The 27,212-nt window shown below is 33.1% G+C and overlaps 1 long non-coding RNA gene across 1 annotated transcript; it reads right to left on the bottom strand.

Moving 5' to 3' along the window:
• Nucleotides 1-2,070: 2,070 nt before the first annotated feature.
• Nucleotides 2,071-25,735, bottom strand: LOC144581866 (uncharacterized). Its single transcript, XR_013533283.1, has 4 exons — nt 25,610-25,735; nt 23,373-23,468; nt 2,931-2,999; nt 2,071-2,267 (listed from the first exon to the last, which is right to left on the bottom strand). It is a non-coding gene; the product is annotated as an uncharacterized LOC144581866 (long non-coding RNA).
• Nucleotides 25,736-27,212: the final 1,477 nt, after the last annotated feature.

The raw sequence follows: 27,212 nt of genomic DNA, 5'->3' as shown, positions 1-27,212 counted from the left end.
TGGTTTGTTTTCACATTCAATATATATTTGCTTCTTCCATTTAGACTAGATTTTGATAAGGCACCTCTAATTTATAGCGTAGTTTTAACTGACTTAGTTAACTATGATTATATAACTCCAAATTGGCAGATGTACAATTTCTTTAAAGGGTGTATCTCAAATTTCAAAATAAAAGCATTTGTTTCCTTCAACCATACATTTTAAGATCAAGAAAACACGCAAATGTTAAATTGGAAAGTTGGAGTTTGACAGTATATTTATTTGATTTTAATTTTAAAAATTTATTTTTGCATATAAAGTGCATGAATTTCAATTCAATGATGACATAAGTAGGAATAACAGAGATGGTTAAAAATACTACCTCAATTTCATATACTAAGTATATCTTTATATCTCCTATTAGCTCTACGCATTTTTATTTCCCATCATCTTTAGTGATAAAAAATGACCAGAAACTTTTCACACCATAAAGGAGCTTCAAAATTATAGTTTCAAATGCTTCTTGCATAGCTTCAAAGTATAAAAACCAGTAAATTGAATGCAGTTTTCCAAACTGCCATTGGTAATAGAAGAAGAAATTCCACCCTGATTTCATTAAGATTAAATACTATTTCTACCATACAATGAACTGTCTTTACGATTTGCCAACTAAGTAAAACAAAAAATCGTAGTATATTCTAATATTAAAGCTACCTCATATGCTATTGTCTTCACAGGGATAATAAAACATAGTGACCTTCTATTCTGTGTTTCTATTTACTGAAGATATTGTGTTAAAACAATAGGCAATGATAGATATTTTAAAAGGCTATATAAATCAAACACAGAAGTGGAAGTATGTATGTTCACATGCACACATTTATGTACATATAGTAATTAAATAAACATGATTGGATCTGCTAGGACTATACAATAAACATATGTGCACTTGAAAAATCACAAGAGGCTGAGAAATAAGCTTTGGTATAAGAATTAAGTCTATATACTACAATAATGTTTATTTAAGATCCATTGATGTGGCATCTTAGCTGAAGAACATTTTGTTGTGGAAAGAGATTTGAGCTCTGACCACGATAGCAGGAAAAAATACTCACTACTGCAGGTTTTTCAGCAGCCTCACTTCTAATATCAGATCCTTCTCAAATTCTACCTTCCAATGTTCATGACATATTCTTATCTTTATGCATTACAATATATAGCACTGCCATTAATTTAGAAATCATATTGCCAGACATCTTGGAGAAAGTTTAAATCTATTTTGAACTATTTCAGGAATACAAAATGAATAAAGAATATGAAAAATTCTCTGTCTCCACTATTAAATAAAACTTAAAAAGTTTAATTATTCCTATAACTTTCGCTGATTGTATTCTTCTTCCACACAGAGATATTTAGTATTCTGAATTTGTATTGATTACCTCTTTAGATTCTTTATATTTTACCTCATGTATATGTATTCTGAATCATGGTAAATAAATTAGAACTATGTATATCAATAAAAATGAATCCCAAAACTTAATTTCTATAAAATATTAAAAGAAATTAATTGGTAAAACCTAAGTATTATTTATGACAATAATTACATGAAATCTTATTGTTTTATGTCTACCTATAAACATTGTGTAATTCTCTGCTAATTTTTACTACATTTCGTTTGCTAAACAATACATAAGATTTTCTTAACAAATCTTGACCCTCACCTTCCACTCCCTAGTGGAACCTTTTCAACTTGATTCTAAAACCTAATGACCATGATCAATCTACCTAATTACTATGTCCATTATTTTGGATCCCTTTAAAGCAACTAATATTTTCTTTCTGCTTCCTGACATCTGATATTGCCACATAGCATCTAATAACAACTTTATCAAGATATACTTTACTTCCGAGGTACTTACTTAGTGTCATAATTCATACCAGCTGTTCATTCTTTAAAAAAAGTTGATAATTTATATCACTTTAAAAACTATATCACTATCTAGCAGAAACATACAAAGTTTTTAAACATCCTCATCACATTACTCTGATGTAAAATATAATATATAGAATAACAAGCGCTCATCAATAGCATTTGACCTCAGGATTTTACTTAAGATTCACATTTTCTGATACACGTGAAACAAATACATTTCTGTTAAATGAACTGCTTAATACATTTGCACGAAGATCTTCATAAAATGTGAGAGACCATTTAAGTATAATAATAATCTGGGTTGCTGCCATTTTTCTTCCTTTGCTTTTTGTCACAAAAGGCAATCTGTGCACTCCTGCATTATAGAACATAGAGCATAGGGAAAGAACAATTAAATTAATTATGTATTCTAAGCAAGATTAGAAAGCTGTAATAACTCAAAGAAAAAGATAAAATTCTCCTGAATAGTGGAATTTTAAAAACTGTAAAGACGTTTCCCATTAGAATTAAATTACATAAAATCCAAAGTTACCTCTAGCCTTTATGAAAAGTTCCTGTCTCTTGTGAAAGCAGAAACAATCACATCAGACACATATACTGAGAAAATGTAATGAAGAGCAATGAAACTTAATTGAAGTGCTCTTGGCCATTAAGTTCAGGCCTTCAGTGGATTAGAGGCACGTACTCTTAGGCATTGCTCTTGCTATTCCATTTAATGTCAGTTTAATGCAGGTGTGCATACTGTTCTTCTGATCCAATTAAATTAGTCAAAGTTATATTTTGAAATGTGCCAATACAGAGTTAACCCTGGGGAAATACGCTAATAATATTAGAAGATGATATATTTTAATAAATATTGTACTAAAATGATAATTGCATTGTATTAACAATCAGTTATTTCACTGGATTAAATTATATTGGCTTTCAACATGTCTACATTTAAATATTTCATCTTCCCTGTTCATCCTGAAGTTACACACACACACACACACACACACACACACTCAACAAATACCACCTATTTGCGCCTGTATTATAAATGTCAGATTTTTCTTATTTTCTTAAAATATTTTTTCTATTCTTGGACCTGAAATAAAATTTCTTCTCTTGCTAATTTATCTAGTCATTCCAGCTGTAGCAATTGCCCATTTGAATATATAGTTTGAAATCAGAACTTCACACCAAGAGAGCCTCAGAGGACAATGTTTTCTTTCACTGTGTCTTTCCACTGTGACATGACTGTCACTCTCATAAGTAATAAATAAATACTAGATATAGCTAAGTATTGTGAATTGAGATGTGTAAATAATCAAATAGAAGTGAAATAGCAGAATAAATGTGACACATATAAATAATATGCTATTTATTTACTTACAAAAATAACACTGTCAAAAGTTATAAAATTAATAAGTGAAATACAAAGTGGTGAATTATTGGCCTTCTTTCTAATATGTGATTGTAAAAAATCACATAGATATTTAATAATTCTGATGGTTTTCAAATAGTAACACTGAACATTTAACACTCTATCAGTAAATCCCCTCTGCACACACACACTCACATACAGGACACCTATTGGCCTGTCTTAGAGCAATAGTGCTTTGCTATCAACTCTGAAAATTTTAAGGTAACTTATGAAGAGCAAATCTCATGAGTTACCATAAACAACAAACTATGATGAAGGAATTGATGTTATTCTACAGATGTCTTAGCCTTTACTCTTGCTGTTTATTTTTATCAAAATACAGATGTCAAAAACTTTAGTACTCTGGAAGAGAAACTCATAGTTGGACATTTACAGACTGTAACATGTGCCTAATATGACTTGTCTATGGTTTAAAAAAATAAATGTATAGCCTTACAAATACAGGCTAATTGATTTGACAAAACACTTGAGAAAACAAAGTCCCTGTGATCTAGAATTAATGAAAATATCACTGATGGGCATTTAGGTTGATTCCATGTCTTCATATTATAAATAGTGCTGCAATGAACATACACGTGCATGTGTTTTAAAACAGAATAATTTCTATTCTATTGGGTATATACCCAATAATGGGATTGCTGAGTTGAATGATATTTCTGTCTTTAGGTCTTTGAGAAATTGCCACACTGTCTTGCGAAAGCTAAATGATTAGAACACATGAACACATAGAGGGGAACAACATGCACTGGGTGTTTCAGAGGGTGAATGTAGAAGGATGGAGAAGATCAGGAAAAATAACTAATGGGTACTTGGCTTGACAACTGGGTAATGAAATAATCTGTAAAACAAACTCATATGAGACAAATTTGTCTATGTAACAAACCTGCAATTGTATCCTCAACTTAAAATAAAAGTTTAAATAAATAAATGAACAGAAAATAGAAAAAAAATAGTGAAAATAATACTGTCCCAGGGGCTCTAGCGACAGATACAGTGCATACAACTCTATGTAATTTAAATGGAACCCAGAATACAATCACAAAATTTACCAATTGACAATTAGGTGTAAAAAGACAAACGTTAATAAAGTACCAAATTTCTAGAAAAAAATACATTTATTACTGTAATATTTTATTTTCAATGAAAGAATTATTGAACTGAATGATAAACCTAAAGACACTGAAAATATTCAGCCCAGAAAGAAAAGGTACAAAGGAGAGAGTACAAATAACATTATGTAAAATAATATAGAAAAATCTCTGGCAAAGTTGATCAAGAAAAAAAAAAAACAGGCACACATAAAAATAATATTAGTAATGATAAAGCAAAGATAACTGCATTTAAAAATGAGAGCACTATATTATGGAAATAACGTGAAGATTTTGATGAAATATCAAAATTCTTAGAAAAAATATAACTTGTATCTGAATCACAAAAAATCTGAATACCCCTATAAAATATAAATAATTAACATATTCCTTATGAAACTACAAGAGAAATACCAGGCCCAGGTGATTGCCAACACCAAGATCTATAAGGCATTCCAAGAATACATCATTCTAATGATATCCAAAGATTTTAAAGTAATATATAAAGGAATATCTTCTATGTTATTCAGTGAAGCCATGTCACCTACATACCAAAAGATGACGGGAATTTTATCAAATAGGATAGTGAATTTCTACATCAACAAATCACCCAATATTTTTTATAAAATATTAATGTCCCATTTGAGCAGTATATTAAATTGTAATTTAATATGAAAAGTTGATTTATCATGGGAATTAGCAAGGTGAGGTGAACAAACAAAATCTATTTAAAAAAAAACTATTCAGTATATTAAGAGTGAAGACAATGAAGCGAATACAGAATAAATGGATTCAGAATAAGTATTGTCCAAGTCTGACATGTCTTCATAATATAAAAACCATCTTTAAAAAACCCTAGAAAACAAAAAGGATTTCTTTGTCATAATAAGGACTACATGCAAATATCTGAAAGGATAACATCAACCTCAATGAGAAAACGTTGAGATAATTCTTTTAAAGTAAGGAATAACACAAGGATCTCTGCAATCAAAACTTATCTTTCACGTTTTTCTTGTATTTCTAATAAGCACACTAAAACATATAAAATAAATTAATTCTATAAAGATTGAAAAAAGTAATGAAAACACATTTCCTCAAGATATTATAATAAATTGTTACAGAGAACTACTCCTCCCCCCAAATTTGCAGGTACATTATTAGGAGAAATTGACAATGTATACAGCAATAAGATTCATAAATGTAAAATAAATTGTATTTCTATGCATGTACTTTCCATCTGCTTCTCAACAGCCAGTGTCATGTGTGTAGCACATAAAAATTACCTTGTCTATAAAAGACAACTTTTGCTGTCTTTATAAGTCTTGCTGTTTTATGTCATTGGTCTAATGAATTATATATTTTAGATTTTACTAATTGTATCTCACAAAGGGTGTTTTGTTTGCTTATTTTTAATGATTCTACTTTCAAAATTACATGTGTATTATAAAAGAATAACTGTTGAACAGAAGTAATTTTTTGTTTTTTAGAAACAGAACATCTTATGAATCATGCTTTAGAAATAACCTATTTATTATATGTTTACTTTAATTTTATCCTTAATCCTATCATCATTCTTTTGGTTTGACAAAGATTTAGCCTTGTCATCTACAGTTGGGAAAGGTTAGTTTTGAGGACATGTGAATTTCACACACATCTGAGCTGAAGGAAAATATACTCAAGCACTTCTGAGAATAAATGTTTAGTGTGGTAGATCAATGCATTGTCCAATGGTGTTCATATTCTCTAGCCAGTTTTCAGATATGTAACGTGTGACAGGACGTTACACATAAAGCAACAAACTATCTCAGAGGGTTAACACTACATTACAGTGAGCATTCTGCACCACACAATATATGAATGTAATCCTGGGACAAGCATAAAGTATAAAGAGTCCACAGCTCAGTTGTTTCTGGGGAATACAACAGCCTTTGCTGAGTAAGGTGTACAGATCCTACCTGCAGGACCTTGAGAACCTGTAGATAGGCATGCTCTCTTTGGTTGTAGGATGATAGTACTTAGTATAAATTAAGATGATAATAAAGCCATGTAATGAGCCAACAGAGCACATACAGGAAGGCTGTCAAATATAAGTCAATAATAAGATATGAGGACAGGTGTGGTGGCTCATGGCTGTAATCACAGCACTTTGGGGGGCCATGGTGGGAGGATTACCTGAGGTCCGGAGTTCCAGACTAGCCTGATCAACATGGTGAAACCCCATCTCTAAAATACAAAAATTAGCTGGGCATGGTAGTAGGAACCTGTAATCCCAGCTACTCAGGAGGCTGAGGCATGAGAATCACTTGGGAGGCAGAGGTTGCAGTGAGCCAAGATGGCACCACTGCACTCTAGCCTGGGTGACAGACCAAGACTCCATCTGAAAAAATAGTAATAAAAAAATAAGATACGAGGCACAATTCTGAAACATACTGGTAGTGTGCATTTTATTCACAAGAAGGACTGAATGCAAGTCAAATTTATTTAAAAGAATAGATTCGTCATTCTATGTGGGACCACTTGAATCACATCGTTTTCTAGGTTCATCTGAGCCTAAAAAAAAGAAATTAGAAGAGTTATTAATATTATTATGCCCAGTTGTAATTAGAGGATCAGAAATAAGGTAATATCAGAAATAAAAAGTTGAGACCAAAAATAAATTCCCTCAGTCATTAGCTTAACTAGGGAAAATGCATATTTTATAATACCAACTGGTGAGGTTTGTGTAACTCAGGCTATGAAAAGAAAGGCAATAGAGGGGCTAGACTAATGACTTAGGTTATTTTCATTTTCTTTAATAAACAGTCCCATTTGTTAGTGATTTATAGATAGCTGCCAGCTCCATTCACTAAAGGTGTTTGTAAGAAGTAAAAATAAAAAATAATATTATGAACTCAGAAAAAAATAGAGCAGAGGTAGATACTTTCTTATCATATGACTGTTGAATATTAAATACATTCTTTTTAAAACATCCTATATTGAATAATATTTTATATTGTACCTATTTTCCCATTATTCTACAATATCTGCTTTTTTTATAAAGGGGCTGTTAGAAATAAATAAGCATAGAAACAAAAATAAATTTATAATAAGACTTTGAATCTACCCAAAGACCTTTTATTTTTAACAATATAGAAGAAATAGAAGAGAGGGGCTGCTGTTTCAAATGCCATAAATCACTTTGGGGTTTTTATAATTCCTGTGGAAAAAGAATTCAAAGTGCTAATATGTAGAAAAAAAAGTATTTCAAGTCCTCTTATATTTGAAATGAGCAACAGTGTTAATATTTATAAACTGTGACTATTTACTATATTTATATGGTTTATGGTGTTCAACAATTATTAAAATTTATTTTATAAGCTTGACATTCATAAAAATATAAATATTTACAATTTAGACAAGTCAATCTGTGTAATAAAACTGGTCACCAGAGTTCATATTATTTCTACTGAATGGAAAATAAAACCAGGAATAAAAATAGGAAAATTTATCCTTTTTGATAAAGAGCTTAAAACTTTAATTTCATCAATAAAATGTCTTAAACTGATTAGTGAAATAAGGTTTTTTGTTCAGTAATAAATTCACCTTTTAACTGGTAGGAGAATGTTATATAATTTACCTAAATAAAGAAAGTACTTTATTTTAACTGGTAGGATAATGTTATATAATTTACCTGAATAAAGAAAGTACTTCTAAGTTCAAAAAGTGTGCTTCATAGTACCTTTTCTTAAAGTGTTGTCCCTTGTAAAGAGGAGACACATTTCTGATGCACTTTTCTTTCTCAGAGACTTACACCACATTTTTATTGACATGTTCATACTGATTTTTCTACATATTTTTTCAATTACCCAAAGGGAATGAATCTGTTGTTCTATATTATTTATATTATTAGTAATATGTGAATACTATGCTATTTTATTAATCATGTATGTTTTTCTGTGATTCATCCATCTATTCATTAATTTTACTAAATTAACTATAATTTCCTTGTTGCCAGAGCCCTGCTTTTTAATTTACATTTTTTCTAGTACTGATTTCAATTTGAGAAGCTATAAATATGAAGTTAATTGTTTTAAATAAATAAATAGGAAATGTATACATACATAGGTGGATGTAAAGATGGGAGACGGAAAATAATCCTCCCATATTGAGGGGATGTATTCTCTTTCTTGGTCCACAAGGTGTTGTAGACCGAGGGCAAGAACTTCGCAGCACCATGCCCCCCTCCCATCTCTCTCCATCTGGGAGACTTGATGGTTTATGTTTAAATTTCATGGGCCAGGAAGAAACTAAGAGTTAATCAACTTCCCTCCAGGGGAAGTTCTAAGGAACACCTTTCATTGGCCTAGGGTCTTAGAGAAGGTGGGGGTTCCTCCCACATTAAAAGTTACCTTCTTCCAATCCCTTAGGACTCCATGTTTGGTTCCCCTTCCATGAACACTCCCTTCATGGAAGCCATCTTTCTCTCTCCTGGATTTCCCCTCTGGAGTCCCCTTCCACACTCTCTTGTAGAAGCCTGTCTTCCCCTCCTAAACTCCACCTCTCTCTATTCCCTTCCACTCAGTGTGGAAGCTGCTTTCCTCTCCTGGATTCCATCTTTCTGGATTCTCTCACTCAGTGTGAGAGTTAGCTGTTTATTTCTCTCTCTTTCTCCTATTTCTCTCTCTCTAAATAAATCACTTTCTACAAACACTTTTGAGTCCTGGATTTACTGTGCAGTGTGCCGTGGTCCCCTCTCTTATTCTTGAGAGGGCAGGAGACCAAGAACCTGGAGAAATGTCCTCTCAGGGGAACTGAGGGCACCCTGAACCCCTGAAACCCAATATTACAATATGAACCATGCTATTGCAATGTTTATCTTGATTTCTTCTATTGTTGGAAAAAAAAGAAACTATCTCAAATGACATTTATTACTTCCTCCACTTTTAAAAGATATTATTTTGTCATTTCTTGATCTTATAAAAATATTTTGGCTGGGTGTGGTGGCTCACATCTGTAATCCTCACACTTTGCCTAAGGTAGGTGGATCACTTGAGCCACAGGAATTTGAGACCAACCTGGGTAACATGGAAAAGCCTCTTCTCAAGAAAATATACAAAAATAGAGAAGCATGGTGCACTCCTGTGGTTCTAGCTACTATGGAGGCTCAGGTGCGAGGATCACTTGAGCCCAGGAGGTTGAAGCTGCAGTGAGCCATGATTGGGCCACTCTACTACAGCTTGGGCAACAGAGTAAGATCCTGTCTCTAAACAAAAACAAAAACAAAACTGTATATACATACAAATATATATATGTATTTTTAATTAATATACAATCTTCTTAAAAACTGGTTTTCTAAATATATGCTTATTAGTAAAATTTATTTGTCTTATAAATAATATAACCTAATGTATACTATAAAGTGAATGCAGAGATCAATTATAAATTACTCAGATTTATTTTTTTCATGTTCAACAACTCCACTGTCATTCATTCTATAAACCATTTATGCAAAAATATATATTGAATGCAGCTCTATGTATTTTCCTAATTAGTGCATGTTTAATTTATCAGGTTTGAATAAAAAGCCTCATGACTTTAATTTTTAAATAAGTTAAACATGGTTTTATATTTCCATTAACTTCAACATACAATAATACTATATTTAAAAGTTTATTGAATTTTGTAACAAAATCAATGAATAATTCACATTTACTTAATTACTTTCTTCTGAAGCAGTAAACTCTTCATTAACTAAGAGGTTATGGTTTATGTAAAGCACTATAGATTCATTTCAATTTTTATAAAATGTTAAATAGATACACATAAAACTTATATAGAATTGTAGCCACAGTCGATGTTTGCTTCACCTAACCTTGTAATTCAGCTTTATGGTAAATAAATTATTTTTCTCAATAATGCTTAAAAATAAACTGCCATTATTAAAATCTGTTAAGAACCTACTGGCTTTAAGTTTCCAATTCTTTACCTATTGGTCTATCTGAAAAAGCAGTGTTCATACTGAGTTGAAAACATATTTATCAAACCCCGATATGTACCTGAAATTATCTATCCTAGGCAGTGAAGAAAAGTTGCTGAATAAAAAAGACAAAGTCTGAGTCATATTACAGACTAGATTTAGAGCAGGGAGAAAAACAAATACACATACACACTTACACAAATATGACCAAAAAATAATGCAGTAACATTCATTCTAACAATGATAAGCACAATAATGGATATAGGAAGTGAAATGATAGGTGTTCTCTATTCATGTCAGAAAAGGAAGATCTCAGATATGATAGCATTTGAACTAACACATAAAAGGTGAGAGGGAATCAGACATAGAAGGATGGAAAGAAAAAGGAAGTGCAAGATTCTAAAGCAGAAACAAATATGACGTATTTGAGAAACAGGAAGAAGACCAGAGTGGCTGGGGCATGATGAGCGATAAGAGATGAATTCAAAGAATCTGGAGAATACAAGCTACAATCAAACTAATCCATATGTAAATACAATGTTAGAGACCAGCTTTCACAAATATATAGAAATACAAAGAAGTATGTTTCTCAGTAGAAACAAGATCTCTTGTGTAGGACAAAGTTAAATGACTTAAACAGGCTAACTTTACTAACAACTACAGCCCTCAATGTATAATATTTCTGGATTATCAACTTATTCTCATTTATGTATCCAGATCAAAGAACGTGGAGATTGGAAGAAGTGCTCTGTTCCCGTGTAGTAATTCAATAGCAAAATGTCAGTGACAATACTCCTTCAACATGTCTCCTAGAAGAATTTCCTAGTCATCATCGTCCATCTGACAGAGGGAAAGAGTACAGAAGACCACGAGTGGACAGCTGTTTAATGAGTCTAAAAGTTGCATAGGTTACATTCATTAGCCTCTACCTGACTATAACTCAGTTGCATGGCCAAACTCAACTGGAAGGGAGGCTGGGAAATACAATCTAGGGAGAAGTACAAATGATGTTTTCTTAGACCCTGCTACAGTGTGTCAATTCTAAATTTGAAATCTTGCCATTCCTGAATTTATTAATGGTACTTTGTTTCCTTATTGTTTCAGGAGTAGGCAGGACCTGCAGTCTACTTCAATAAATTAGATGTAAGTTAAGTTGTTTTCAGCTGATACTTATAGCTTATGATATCTAATAAAACAACAGTATTTTAAATACTTCTTGTCTGATAGCTACATGAACACGATACATTTGGTGATTTAAAGGAAAAAGAAAAAAAAATTACAAGCCTGGAAGAGAGAATGATTATTTTGTTCATAGAGTATAACAATATGTATCTTGAAATTTGAGTTAGCAAGAAGAAGTATTCATACACTAAAATGACTTCCCTGGCACTTTGATGAAAATCTGCTTAACTTTGCATGCTCAAAATAAATATGTACATAAAGCTTGACCTAATTTTCAGGATCTTCAGCAACTACTTTGTACCACCTATGGTCTAAATTGAAGCAACCATCAACTCTAGAGAAATTTCTAATTATATCTGTTTATTGTCTGATTTTTAATGCATTTGAATGCACCGTCCATCAGCATTTCAGAATCAGTGCTCTAGCCTGTCATCTGAGAATATACTATCCCACGTTGTCCATCAGTCCCCATAAATATATTGAATTGGAGAAATTATCTGTGTTAAATGCTTTAGATGATATTCAATCTAGCTACTCCTCTAGGTGATTTTTTTTGTTTATCCTTGAAAGCCAAACAACACAGGCATAAGCTCACTGATCTTTCCTTTAGCATTCCACACTTGGTTGTTGTCTAAAGTTAAACTATCCAGCCATTTGAAATCTGTGATTACATTATCTACACAAAGACTACAGAAAAATGTATCACTCTTGGTTCTTTTGCCTCAGGTAAAGATTTAAGTTCATGTTGCTTTTAGAAGAGGTATGCAAGGTACAATTCACATCCCCTAAGGAATCAATGTTCTTTCTCTTTCTGATGATAATAATCCCATAAGCAGCCATGTATTACTGTTTTCTCTTGCCTGCTTTAAAAAAATGATTAGAAATTAATTTATGGCCATGAATTTGTGGTCTTCATTTGCTTTGTTACATTTATCTTTTATGTTTTTGAGACTAATGTTTTATCTTGATTTCTATTATAACTTCCTTTGACATTCTTACTATTACTTGTCTCAATGCTTTTTTAGAAAGATTAAGAGGAGCACAAGGGCAGGTGCTGTGGCTCACATTTGTAATCCCAGCACTTTGGGAAGCTGAGGTGGGGGCATCATGAGGTCAGGCATTTGAGACCAGCCTGACCAACATGCAGAAATCCCGTGTCTACTAGAAGTACAAATATTAGTCGGGCATGGTGGCATATGCCTGTAATCCCAACTACTAGGGAGGCTGAGGCAGGATAATCACTTGAACCCAGAAGGCAGAGGTTACAGTGAGTCGAGATCATGTTACTACAACCTAGTCTGGGACACAGAGCAAGACTCCTCCTCCCCCCCCCAAAAAAAAAAGAAAAAAGAAACTGAACAAATAAAAAAGTGTTACAAACTCTAAGTTTTCCTGAGGCAATTGTTGAACGGTTTTTTCAACAGGAGTGCTCAGGGTTCTCATCACTTCCCATGTCTGTTGATACTACAGCCTGAATTTATGTTCCTCCAAAATTTATATGTTGAAACCCCAACCCTCAATGTGATGGCATTAGGAGGTAGGGCTTTTGGGAGTTGACTAGAGATCAAGAAAGTGAAGCCTTCATGAATAGGATTAACCCTATATACAGGGATGGAGAGATCAGAGTTCTGCCCTTCTGCCATGTGAGGACTCAGAGAACAGATGACCATCTATGAACCAGAAACAGGACAATACTGAATCTGCCAGTGCCTGGATCTTGGACTACCCAGCCTCGACAACTGTGTGAAATAGATAGATAGATAGATAGATAGATAGATAGATAGATAGATAGATAGATAGATAGATAGATGAGATCCATTGTTTATAAGTGTCCCAGTTCATGTATTTTGCTATTGCAATCTGAACTGGGTACCCCAGTGGACAACAACACTTACTTGGATGGACACGTCAGTATTGTTTCTATTCAAACTTCTTTGAGAGTTTACGTGGCAAGTTGTATCATCGTATCGCTCTGCTCCATGTGTATTAAAAAGATGCAAAAACATTTCCTGGAGTGGATAAGAGTGCTGTCTCTAATTGTAATTTTAGTTTTTCATATCGGGGATGTCCTACCTTGTAGTAATGTGCAAACATATGTATATGAGTGTTGTCCTTGGGTTTAAACAATTCTAAAGATTTTTAAAACAAAAGAATAGATAAATTAAGAAAGGCTAGAAAGAACATTCAATTGTAGAGCCAAAAAGAAGAATGCATATTGTCTTGAAGCAGGCTTCTTTCAGCATTAATAAAATGCAGACTGCTCTTACTTTCTCTTTCTTAGGTCATGTCTCCTGTCAAACTCTTACAGCCACTAAAGTTGTAAAAAAATTCTAGAACTACCAAGCATTGAGTATCTCAAATACCGCTAAGAAAGCACAGGCTGGGTATTTATGTACTAGCAAGATTGAAAAGGGAGCAAATTTAACAATATCCATAGAGTGACTTACATTTTACAAGTTGTTTTTACATAGAATATCTCATTTGATTCAGGGAAAAAAGAAAACAATAAAAACAAATGAATGAATGAACAAACCAAGAAACACTGCAAGATGAAGAAAGAAATATGGAATTAGTCTTCAGATTTTGTATTAATTGTTGTGGAATTGAAATGTCAGAAAGGTTAAATAACTCCTCAAGTTTCCATGGTTGAACAACACTGTGCTAGATTAGTCTGTAGACAGATTGCCTCATTCAAGACCCATGTATAGTTTCATAATTAAGCTGTTAATTACTTTTCCAGTTTCCCATGTCTGAACATACATAAAAGATTAAATCTAGCTAGACTTACCCTGATAATTTTAGTAAATAATAGTATCAGAATTGCATTGTAGTTTTAATTTTAAGCCACATTAATTAATTTTAAGCAAAAGAAGTCATTTGCTTAAAAGTCCCTGTATTGGCCGGGCTCGGTGGCTCAAGTCTGTAATCCCAGCACTTTGGGAGGCCGAGGCGGGTGGATCACAAGGTCGGCAGATCGAGACCATCCTGGTCAACATGGTTAAACCCCATCTCTACTAAAAATACAAAAAATTAGCTGGGCATGGTGGTGCATGCCTGTAATCCCAGCTACTCAGGAGGCTGAGGCAGGAGAATTGCCTGAACCCAGGAGGCGGAGGTTGCAGTGAGCCGAGATCGTGCCATTGCACTCCAGCCTGGGTAACAAGAGTGAAACTCCGTCTCAAAAAAAAAAAAAAAAAAAAAAGTCCCTGTATTTTTCCTGGAAGTTTATAAACATTAATGTTGGGAAGAGTATAGTGCAAAGTTAACTTTGATCTTGGTTTTCAAAATTGTATTATCTAATTTCCCAGTATCTATGTTCCTGGTCTCTTTGCTTGATTTTGTCTACTTGATCTTCTAGACCAGAAAACAAGAATTTTCATTTTAATATTAAGACAAACTTTTAAGTAATATGTCAAAAGAGAAAATATTTTGGTGTAATGTGCAATAATAGTACTCTGTAGCAAATTGCTTTATTTTCTTTGTTCATTATACAAAATAGAAAAAGTAGATGATGTGCTTGAGGAGAAAAAAGGGATTGGAATACTAATATTAGAATGCATAATTTCACCTAGAGGAATATTGCTATGAAGAAATTAACAAATACTAATTTTCCAATTTTCATAAAGATTTGTGTGCATGTAATTGTCAGTCAGTTTGGGAATTATTTGTAAATAGCTGTAATTGCAAATATTCACTGATATAATTGTGTCTGGCTACAGTAAAGTTGCATAGAGTCCTCTGTGTAGCCCTCACTCATCCTGAAGCATGTCAAATGCAATGAGCACTAAAGCATAGCTGGCTTGTGGAAACTTCTCTCCCTTTCTGCTTCACTGCCTTCCATCTTGACCGAGGAAAGAATACCAGCATTTTAGCATCACAATTAAACTATCAAACAGTACAAGTTATATCACTAATCAAGTTGAGAGAGAAAAAAGAAATGACTGTCGTTTTGTTTTATAAATCAAAACCGTTTCAATTTTTTAGAAAATTTATGAACCACTTTAGCTATATTCACTCAAAAGTTTGTAAAATAATTATTATGAAGTTTTGGAGGGCCCAATTTTAAGTAATATAAAAAGTTTATATTTCTCAACAAAACACTTTCACTCAGAGCAAGATCTAATAATTAAATATGTTTAAGATATAGTTGTAATTTACATTCACTTTATAACACTTCAGATGTTTACATCAAATGAGAAACATTTGAATTTTTTTTATGGCATAAATGCTGTTGGGTAAATATAATTAAAAATAAAATTTACTTCCAACCTAGAAAACCTCTCTGCAAATGTAGAGGTAAAAGAAAACAAATTTGATGATTGAGTAGGTATCAAAACAGAATGTGATGTTCATTACAAACATCCCACAAAGGGAATGCAAAGACAGGAATAAATATTATTTTGTATAGTGAAGCAGATCTAATCCATTACATATGTGTTCTCAGGATAAACAATAACCAGCGCTCAAGTAAGAGGCCCCGGCAGCACCATTTAACACACTAAGGTCATTCTACAATCAACTAGTCATTGAAGTGGCCATCTGTGTTCGTTAATTGGCTAATCCAAAATTAATAAATAAATCAACTTTTCACATCCTTCTGATAAGAGAGACAACTTGGAGTAAAGCATACACTGAGTTAGGGTCTTTCCATCACAAAAAAACTGGGAGATAAGGGTTCTATCTTTCTTGATTATTACATTTCAAAGAGAAGGTTCCCACGACCAGGAGAAAGACATTCCTGGCTTTTAAACCTAACAAAAAGCTTATTTAACTTTTTAAAAGATTTCCATACACTTCAAAAAGACAGAAAGGTAACTTAAAACTATAAATATTATAAAATAAATGCTATAAGAAAGGGGAGAGTCTCTTCTCTTATTTTAAATATAAATAATTAAGTCTCTTATTTTTTATTTGATTTTATGTTCTACATAGATTATGTATCTATATAGTGATTATGTTTTTGATACATTCTATGAAATAATACCATATTATAAAAAGCTCATTTTAGGCCTTTTTTTCCATAGGCAATTTTTTTTTTTTGGAAATACATTATCCAATTTTACTAATAACTACTACTGGTTTTTAGTAATTATTAGCAACTTTAATAACTGTTCAACCACACAGCTTCATGGAAACTGAACAACTGGCTCTTGAATGTTGACTGGGTAAACAACGAAATGAAGGCAGAAATAAAGAAGTTCTTCGAAACCAATGAGAACGAAGACACAACGTGCCAGAACCTCTGGGACACATTTAAAGCAGTCTCTAGAGGAAAGTATATAGCAATAAGTGCCCATATGAGGAGAATGGAGAGATCCAAAATTGACACCCTATCGTCAAAATTGAAAGAGCTAGAGGAGCAAGATCAAAAAAACTCAAAACCCAGCAGAAGACAAGAAATAACTAAGATCAGAGCTGAGCTGAAGGAGATTGAGACACGAAAAACCCTCCAAAAAATCAATAAATCCAAAAGCTGGTTTTTTGAAAAGATCAACAAAATAGACCAGTAGCCAGATTGATTAAAAATAAAAGAGAGAACAGCCAAATAGATGCAATAAAAAATGATAAAGGGGAAATCACCACAGATTCCACAGAAATTCAAACCATCATCAGAGAATATTACAAACAACTCTATGCGCATAAACTAGTAAACCTGGAAGAAATGGACAAATTCCTGGATTCCTGTGTCCTCCCAAGCCTAAACCAGGAGGAAGCTGAAACTATGAATAGACCAATAACAAGGTCTGAAGTCGAGGCAGCAATTAAGAGCCTACCTCAAAAAAAAAGCCCAGGTCCAGACGGGTTCACAGCCGAATTCTACCAGACACACAAGGAAGAGCTGGCACCATTTCTTCTAAAACTATTTCAAACAATCCAAAAAGAGGGAATCCTTCCCAAATCATTTTATGAGACCAACATCATTCTGATACCAAAACCCGGCAGAGACCCAACAAGAAAAGAAAACTTCAGGCCAATATCCATGATGAACATAGATGCAAAAATCTTCAATAAAATATTGGCAAGCCGATTGCAACAGCAAATCAAAAAACTTATTCGTCATGATCAAGTAGGATTCATCCCGGGGATGCAAGGCTGGTTCAACATACGCAAGTCTATAAATGTAATTCACCACATAAACAGAACCAAAAACAAAAACCACATGATTATCTCAATTGACGCAGAGAAGGCATTTGACAAAATTCAACAGCCCTTTATGCTAAAAACCCTCAATAAACTTGGTATCGATGGAACGTATCTCAAAGTAATAAAAGCTATTTATGACAAACCAACAGCCAATATCATACTGAATGGGCAAAAACTGGAAGCATTCCCTTTGAAATCTGGCACTAGACAAGGATGCCCTCTTTCACCACTCCTATTCAATATAGTACTGGAAGTTCTAGCCAGAGCAATCAGGCAAGAAAAAGAAATAAAGGGTATTCAAATAGGAAAGGTGGAAGCCAAATTGTCTCTATTTGCAGACGACATGATAGTATACCTAGAAGACCCCATCGCCTCAGCCCAAAAGCTCCTGAAACTGATAAGCAACTTCAGCAAAGTCTCAGGATATAAAATCAATGTGCAAAAATCACAAGCATTCGTCTACACCAATAACAGACTTAAAGAAAGCCAAATCAAGAGCGAACTGTCATTCGCAATTGCTACAAAAAGAATAAAATACCTTGGAATACAACTCACAAGGAACGTAAGAGACCTCTTCAAGGAGAACTACAAACCACTGCTCAACGAAATCAGAGAGGACACAAACAGATGGAGAAACATTCCATGTTCATGGTTAGGAAGAATTAATATCGTGAAAATGGCTATACTGCCCAAAGTAATTTACAGAATCAACGCTATCCCCATCAAGCTACCATTGACTCTCTTCACAGAACTGGAAAAAACCACCATGAACTTCATATGGAACCAAAAGAGAGCCCGCATAGCCTTGTCAATTCTAAGCAAAAAGAACACAGCAGGGGGCATCACACTACCAGATTTCAAACTATACTACAAGGCTACAGTAATCAAAACAGCATGGTACTGGTACCAAAACAGAGATATAGACCAATGGAACAAAACAGAGGCACCGGAGGCAACACAACATACATACAACTATACAATCTTTGATAAACCTGACAAAAACAAGCAATGGGGAAAGGATTCCATGTTTAACAAATGGTGTTGGGAAAACTGGCTAGCCATGTGCAGAAAGCAGAAACTGGAACCCTTCCTGACACCTTACACTAAAATTAAATCCAGATGGATTAAAGACTTAAACATAAGACCTGGCACCATAAAAACCCTAGAAGGAAATCTAGGCAAAACTATCCAGGACATAGGAGTAGGCAAGGACTTCATGAACAAAACACCAAAAGCATTGGCAACAAAACCCAAAATAGACAAATGGGACCTAATGAAACTCCACAGCTTCTGCACAGCAAAAGAAACAGTCACTAGAGTGGATCGGCAACCAACAGAATGGGAAAAAATTTTTGCAGTTTACCCAACTGACAAAGGGCTGATATCCAGAATTTACAAAGAACTCAAACAGATTTACAGGAAAAAAACAAACAAGCCCATTCAAAAGTGGGCAAAGGATATGAACAGATACTTTACGAAAGAAGACATATATGAGGCCAACAATCATATGAAAAAATGCTCATCGTCACTGATCATCAGAGAGATGCAAATCAAAACCACATTGAGATACCATCTCACGCCAGTTAGAATGGCGATCATTAAAAAATCTGGAGAAAACAGATGCTGGAGAGGATGTGGAGAAAAAGGAACACTTTTACACTGTTGGTGGGAGTGTAAATTAGTTCAACCATTGTGGAAGACGGTGTGGCGATTCCTCAAGGCCTTAGAAATAGAAATTCCATTTGACCCAGCAATCCCATTACTGGGTATATATCCAAAAGACTATAAATCGTTCTACTATAAGGACACATGTACACGAATGTTCATTGCAGCACTGTTTACAATAGCAAAGACCTGGAATCAACCCAAATGCCCATTGATAATAGACTGGATTGGAAAAATGTGGCACATATACACCATGGAATACTATGCAGCAATCAGAAATGATGAGTTTGTGTCGTTTGTAGGGACATGGATGAATCTGGAGAACTTCATCCTCAGCAAACTGACACAAGAACAGAAAATGAAACACCGCATATTCTCACTCATAGGTGGGTGATGAAAAATGAGAACACATGGACACAGAAAGGGGAGTACTAAACACTGGGGTCTATTGGGGGGAAAGGGGAGGGCCAGTGGGAGGGGGAGGTGGGGAGGGATAGCCTGGGGAGAAATGCCAAATGTGGGTGAAGGGGAGAAGAAAAGAAAGCACACTGCCATGTGTGTACCTACGCAACTGTCTTGCATGCTCTGCTCATGTACCCCAAAACCTATAATCCAATAAAAAATTAAAAAAAAAAAATAACTGTTCAAAATTCAGTGACAGTGGGGAGAAAGAGGTGTCATGCAGTGTATCACTGAATATTGCTTTCAGTAGGCAAATGGAAGCATCATAATGAATCTGCCCTTTTATTATGAAATAGCATGCTTTCCTTTGAGACCGGTTAGGCTATTATACTATTTAGTTGATCTGATTTCCTTATCATCTTCTTGGACATCTTGCAGTCTGTGCATATATATATATATATATATGCATAAGCATTCAGTAATTGCTAATGAAGTTCAGTATCTTTTCATTCATTTCCCAGAAAGGCAGAGGGTACATTGAGCTTGACTTATCAAGCCCAAACATGATAGACATTCATACTATTTTTGAAGTGAATAGTTGTTTGCTTTAAATGTATAATTCAGTTACTTTCCAAAAGATAAGCCTGCAGTGATATGTTTACTATCATAATTAATTTATTGACTCTGTACTACAAATTTTAGATTTTAATTAAATCTTCAGGAAAGTTATGATTCAGGACTTCAGCTTTAGAAGATATATTGGTTACACTTTAAAGACTGAATGAAATCTTCATCTGTATGTGTTGTGTGTGTGTGAAATTAATTTCTGTGTGTATATATATATGAAAAATTACCTATGTATATGTTAAAATTATATATGTATATAACTATTATCTTATCAGTAGGTTATCAATGTCCCTTTGATACTCTCAGTTTATTCAGTACAGAAGTTTATTAATTTGCAAAAGAGACAATGTATTTGAGGCATTACTTTTTATGATTGTTGCTATGTCCTTCAAACTTTGAAATAGTAACTACTGTTGATTAAATTTCCTGATTTCTACTTTTAAATTACATGTAGCATTGAGATAAATATCAGATAATGTGTAGCCCCTAAAATTTGTAGGACTCTAAATGCCTAGAGTCCTAGTTCCAATAATTAGCTGTAAGACCTCGAGCAAGTTAAACTCTATGTCTCGGCTTCCTCATCTCTAAAATGAGTATAAAAATTATAATTTCTTCATAGGTAGTTGCAAGAGTTCCATAGGTTAATACACACATAGGAGGGGAAAGTGTAACTACCAAAGGGATTATGGGGCATGATCCCAACCTCTATGTCTAAAGTTTTTTTCCCTTTTTTAAAAAATAAAAATTAAAAAAACGCAAATCTCTTGTAATTGGTAATTAAATGTTCTTTAATTCTAATTGGCTATGGATTAGAATTGTATTGTCTTCATTTCAAAGACAATACAAAACAAATATTTTATTGCATATCATGGCTGAAAGTATCTCATAAACTTCAGATATATTGACTGCATACAAAAAAATAACAAAATTTCACTCAGTTATCGAGTTATAATTTCCTGTATTCTTGATTTAAATTTGTAGTTTTATGACATTTGACTACAGAATACTTTAGTTATATGAATTCTTATGCATACCCCCAATATCTAAGAGACATAGAAGAACCCATTCACCACTTCCAGCCTGTCTTACTCATCAGCAGAAACTGCCTTTCATGAAGTGCTACAGAACTCATTGGTCTAGTAGAATTTAAGCCTGCATTTTGTTCACCAGCCAGTGCAATCGATCATTAAAGCTTATTCCTCCAGTCTAAATGAAACATTGTACCTTTGTTTAATATCTCTTATTTTCCCATTTATATACACAATTATTTGCCAAATAAAAGTAATTATTAATTAATTAAAACAATAAAAGCAAAATGCACAAAAATGTTCTTTGTATAAAGCGAAATAATTACTTATTTTTCATAAATGCAACCTCTTCCTGATACTTGCAACAACAAAAAATGGCCATTGCTTTTATAGTTAAGAGTCTTATCAATAAGATAAAACAATATTATTTACAATTACAAATGCATGAAGTCAAGCAGTAAGAGACTCCATGTTTTGCTGGAATGCAGCAAAGCAGAGGGAGTGCACCATAAACTAAGAAATTAGAATTCTAAAGCTAGGATTTTAACAGGATTTGTTTTGTTATGTTAAATAAATGAAGCAAACTCTATCAATTCAGTGACATTTGTTTTAAATAACAAACAGTTCCTCTTAGATCTCAGCAAAAAATATTTTTAATTTAGTGCATTTAATTCCCAAAACAATCCTTAAAAACATATTTTTTAAAGAAAAATGTTGCAGATAGGCTCAGATTCACAGATTGATGTGTTGGGTATTATTTTTCTGTACTATGTCTAGTATTTACCCGGATCTCTGTTCAGAGTTCTGAGTATCTATTAAGTCAGCAAACTATGACCTTTCTCCTGCTCTCTTGTTTTTCTTACCCAATTTGTATGCCTATTTGTGAGTTTTATTCTAGTCCTCTCTCCAAAGTTTCAGCCTAACACTCAAACCCATTAAAGCCCTCTGTTTTTAGGGGATACACTCTGTGATCCTTATTTCCTATTTGTTATCATAACCCAATCCAACAAGTGTTCTATGATGTAGTCTGTCTATTTCAGAAATGTTGTGACTATGCCTCCCTCACTAGAACAAGTCTCTATTAGCTTAGGAACGTTGGGCATAGCTGAAATCTGTTTGTCACACTCATTAAATATTATCATGTGAACTTCTAATGGGTAACAGCTGTTGATTCCTCTATTTCTGTCTCCTTTATACCAGGTTTTCTCTTTCTACTAAGACCTGTGTCCTTAAAGCCTTACTAGGCTTCACCATAATGTAAGGTTTAATATAAAATCATCTAATGTGAGTTTATGATGAAGATATATGAAGTCAGTTTGTTAATATTAAATGATACATAATAAAATTTCTTTTGATTTTATATAAAATTTCTAAAAATAATAAATTCAAATATACTTCACAAATAAAGAGAAATGTAAAATCTATAGGATATTTTTCTCATAAATCAATAAGACAGTGTTATTAACTATCTTATAGCAGTGACAGATAAGACATCCATGTCATAATCAAAAACGTCCTATTCATTTAACCTTCAAGTGACATTATCCTTTTGGCAGAAGAGAGTCTTGGGTAGAGCTTCAGGGTCTGAAAATAATTGCTAACCACTAGATAGATTAAGCATATATACAGGATGGCAGGCAATGACTGAATCTCACACATCAGATGTTTGCAGTCACACTATACACATGAATGATTTTGCATCACATACACATCAATAGTAACTGTAATTTTCTAATACAAAGGATATAGGCATAAGATAAACTCTATTTTTTCCCCTTGCATCTTGGGTAGAGATAGAAAATTCCTTAATATTAATGCTAATTTTTAACAACTGCTTGTATTGTAAAATGACTCATATCAGACTAGAGTACCAGCACAAGGAACAATGAACCAGAAAACAAACTGGTCATGGTTTTGTTATTGCCTTTTAGGCCAAACTCACCTTCCCTTAAGCAATTGCTCAGTGCTCAGTGAACTGATTTTAAAAATGCTCATCATCTTCTTTTTCCAATCTTGAAGAATCTGGAATAGACAGCATCTTCAAGGGTGAACAAGCTTTAATAGGTTTTAAATTGTTCCCAGAATTCAAGAAACAGAGTTTTTCATTTGTTTTGCATGTTCACACTCAAGGTATTTATGAAACACCTCACATATGAGAGAGAGAGAGAGAGAGAGAGAGAGAGAGTGTGTGTGTGTGTGTGTGTATGTGTGTGTCTGCTGGGACAGAGAGGGGGTTAATATGAAATATATGGTAAGGCAAAATGATCAATCCAACAGCTCACTTTATATCACAGTGTGTGACTTACTGGCTTGGTTTAAGGTAGTATCGTCATACCTGTAAATCCTGTAAGACAATACACTTTAAAATGTTACAACATAATATAAATATAATTCAATAAACCTTGGTTTGTTAACATTCATCGACTATTCAATTACCTGAATAGTCTTTGGAGTATCTTTTTAGAATACTAGATTTTATTCTTTTTGTTTTAACTGTTTTGGTTATTTAAGAACCAGTGATCTGAAAATAGGTTATTTTATTTATGAACAAATGAGACTTGAAGGATGAATTGGAATGTCAGAGGTATACAAACGTTAAACTGCCTAGGGTTTCGGCCAGGTGTCTATTCAGATTATATAATCACTAAACTTGGTAAATAGAGAATGAAATAGTGGAGGCTGTGAAGGATCACTTGCTCTAAGCCTAAGACCACTATCAAACAAAAGATCTTGTATACATCATAAATATACCAAAACTTTCTTGACATGGGATTTTCAGAGGTTAGTTAGATACAGGATCTTGAGAAAGAAAGTGAAATTATGAATTTAGAAAACCTCAAAGTACAACAAAGAAAACTTGGGAATAATAAATAATCAGACAGTTATTTAGCTAACATAACAGTGTTAAACATACTGAAGATTTGCACATATAGGTATAGATGCCTGAAATATCTTTATTTCCAAGAAAAGAAATAACCAGTAGTAGGGATAGTATTAGTAGGAACATTATTTTTTTTTCTTGCTGGCTCTCTGTGTGATCGTGGGCAAATCACTTATTTGGACCTCATTTATTTTATGCATATGTTTTAACATTAAAAAAAATCAAAGAATACTAATACTTGAATGGAAAGATTTCTAAGAATGGACAGCAAAATAGCATTTTAAAAATATTTAATACCACCACACAAAATTAAAAATGTCAAAAATTAGGTGGATTTTGGTTTAATACAAAATGTAAAATATTCAGCTAGTTATTGGTTCACACTAATAAAAGACAGCTCATGACAGAATTATCTTTTTTCTCATTTGGAATTAAATTTCTACAGCTTTAGTTACACAAATGCACTAAACCTCTCTTTGCAGAATTTGCATATTATTCAACACGTATTTTAATGCTTAATACTGTATCTTGGTCCAAATCGGAGACAAAATATTTAAGACAAATGATTGCGCCAGAAGCACACACAACAGCTGACAAAAGAAAAATGATAACTACTGTTTCTAACTGCCTGTGAAAAAACAGAAGTGTTCAAGTTCATAAGTCAATTTTTCTCTTTGATACATGAGTCAGCAGTTTGCAAAATTAAATTTGGAATATTCTTATTTACATTAGTAATAGAGAAACATCCCTTTATTTGGAAAAAAAGTTTAATATATTTTATTTGGTGCCTGATTTATCATCAAGTCTTAGAGTCATTATATATAATTGTGCTTAAATTAAACTAAATACATTAAGTGACTGCAGCACAGTACTACATTTTATGAAACACAAATATAAACTATATTAAACTAGAGATGTAAACATGAAGAATTCTGAGAAACATAATAATTATATGTAAACATGTGTGACACAGTGTAGGAAAAGGAGCAGTTAATATTGTATTTGGTAGATAATGAGGATAATATGGCAGAATGGATTGGTTGGGAAGAGAACAGAGTTAGTAAGAATTAAAACATGATATTAAAAAGTAGAAAATAGTGTAATTATGGTAGATCTTTGATATGAGAGTACTAGTTAGATGGTCTTTCATAAAAATATCTGTAAGAAAATGCATTAGATTTGTCAAACGTATTTGTTTTCTATAGCTTCAGTAACAGATTACCACAATTTAGATGGTTTACAACAACAGAAATTTGTTCTTTCATAGTTCTGGAGACCAGAACTTCAAAATCACATACCAGCAAAATGGGTCCCATCTAGAGAACTCTGAAGGATTGTCCGTCCCATGCTTCTTTTCTGGCTTCTAGGAGTTAACAGTTACCCTTGCGCTTCTTTGGCTTATAGATTCGTAAGGGTGAGCTATGACTCCAACCACATGCAGAAATCTTCTCTCTGTGTCTCTGTCTCTTCTCCTCTTTTAATAACAACAGCAGTCATATTGGATTAAGGGTTTACTCTATGCGAGCATTGTTTCACATTAACTAATTATATTTGCAATGACTGTGTCTTCAAATAATGTCATATTTAGAAATTCTGGTGGTTAGGACTTTATTACAAGTTTCGAAGGGGGAAATTTTTACCTATAATAGAAAGTAAACATTTCATGTAATAGGATTGAATAATATCAATATAAGCTTGAAGTTTACAGGAACTCATTAAATGTGCAGATTAAGAGAAAAGCAATTTGAAAGTGGAACTTTGGGATTATTTAATTGCTTAGGAGAATTCTACAAAAATACAAATATGAGATAATTAAAACATAAATATAATGGCAATGGAAAGAATGTATTGATCCAGACTCTTGTTAAAGAAAGATATACCCTAATAATATTGCTTCAAAGCAAATAAAAATACCAAGAAACTATGGAAAAATAAAAGCATAAAATAAAAACATATCTTTACATTTATCAATGATATGAGAAATAATTGAAAAATTCTCAGAGGCCAAAAAGAAAATGAAGAGAGACAAAGATTTTAAAAGGTCATGTGTCAAATTATGTTGACTTTAACCTTCAATTTTTGCCACCATGTAGCAGAAGACAAAGTGTAGAAACTGATTTTGTGGGAAATCTGATAGAAGACTCAACAAACAAAGCTGACAACTGTAAAGGCTATTCTCTTAGTATGACTGTGAACTAAAGAATAACCCACCCGCAAAAGGGGCAGCAAGAAATGTTCTTCTCTGAAACTTTGCATTGTGTACCAGGGAAAATATCTTTGTTAAGAATTCAAAATCAAAAATTTCACCTGAACATGCGACCTGAATTCAGAGTCTTATATGTATCTGGAAAACTCTAAGGAATGTATTAATGTCATTGTAAAATATAATGTCACCAAGCAAATGGGAAAACAAAATGTAAATTATTTTGAGTAGAACACTGGTCTTCAAACAAGACCTCAAATATTATTATAAACGAAAATTCTAAGGGACATGAGTTAACAAAGATTAGATGTGCAAGAAACAAATGCATAATCAGCAAGACCAAAAGGATAAAAGACAGTATAGTCGTACCCGAAGGAATATAATATTAATAGTAAGAGTACAACAAATAAGTGTGTGCAATATAACTGACTAAATAAAAAAGTAAATAGAAATTGAGAAAGAAAAAAGACACATAAAATTGTCAAGCACACATGAATAACAACTAAACAAACTGAAGGAGGCAAAAAGTGGTTTCATATGATGAATACATGGACAATTACCTAGTTAATTAGATGAGGCTAGAAAAAAGAATGAAAGCTAAATAAAAAGATATTACTGTGGTATTTCTAAAAGAAACATTAAGAATACAGAGAAGAATCTAGAAGCTTCGCCACTTGGCTAATAAGAGGACTAGGAGG

The sequence above is a fragment of the Callithrix jacchus genome, chromosome 3 (genome assembly GCF_049354715.1).
Source record: "Callithrix jacchus isolate 240 chromosome 3, calJac240_pri, whole genome shotgun sequence".
Taxonomy (NCBI): domain Eukaryota; kingdom Metazoa; phylum Chordata; class Mammalia; order Primates; family Cebidae; genus Callithrix; species Callithrix jacchus.
This window is presented reverse-complemented; position numbering and strand designations above follow the sequence as displayed.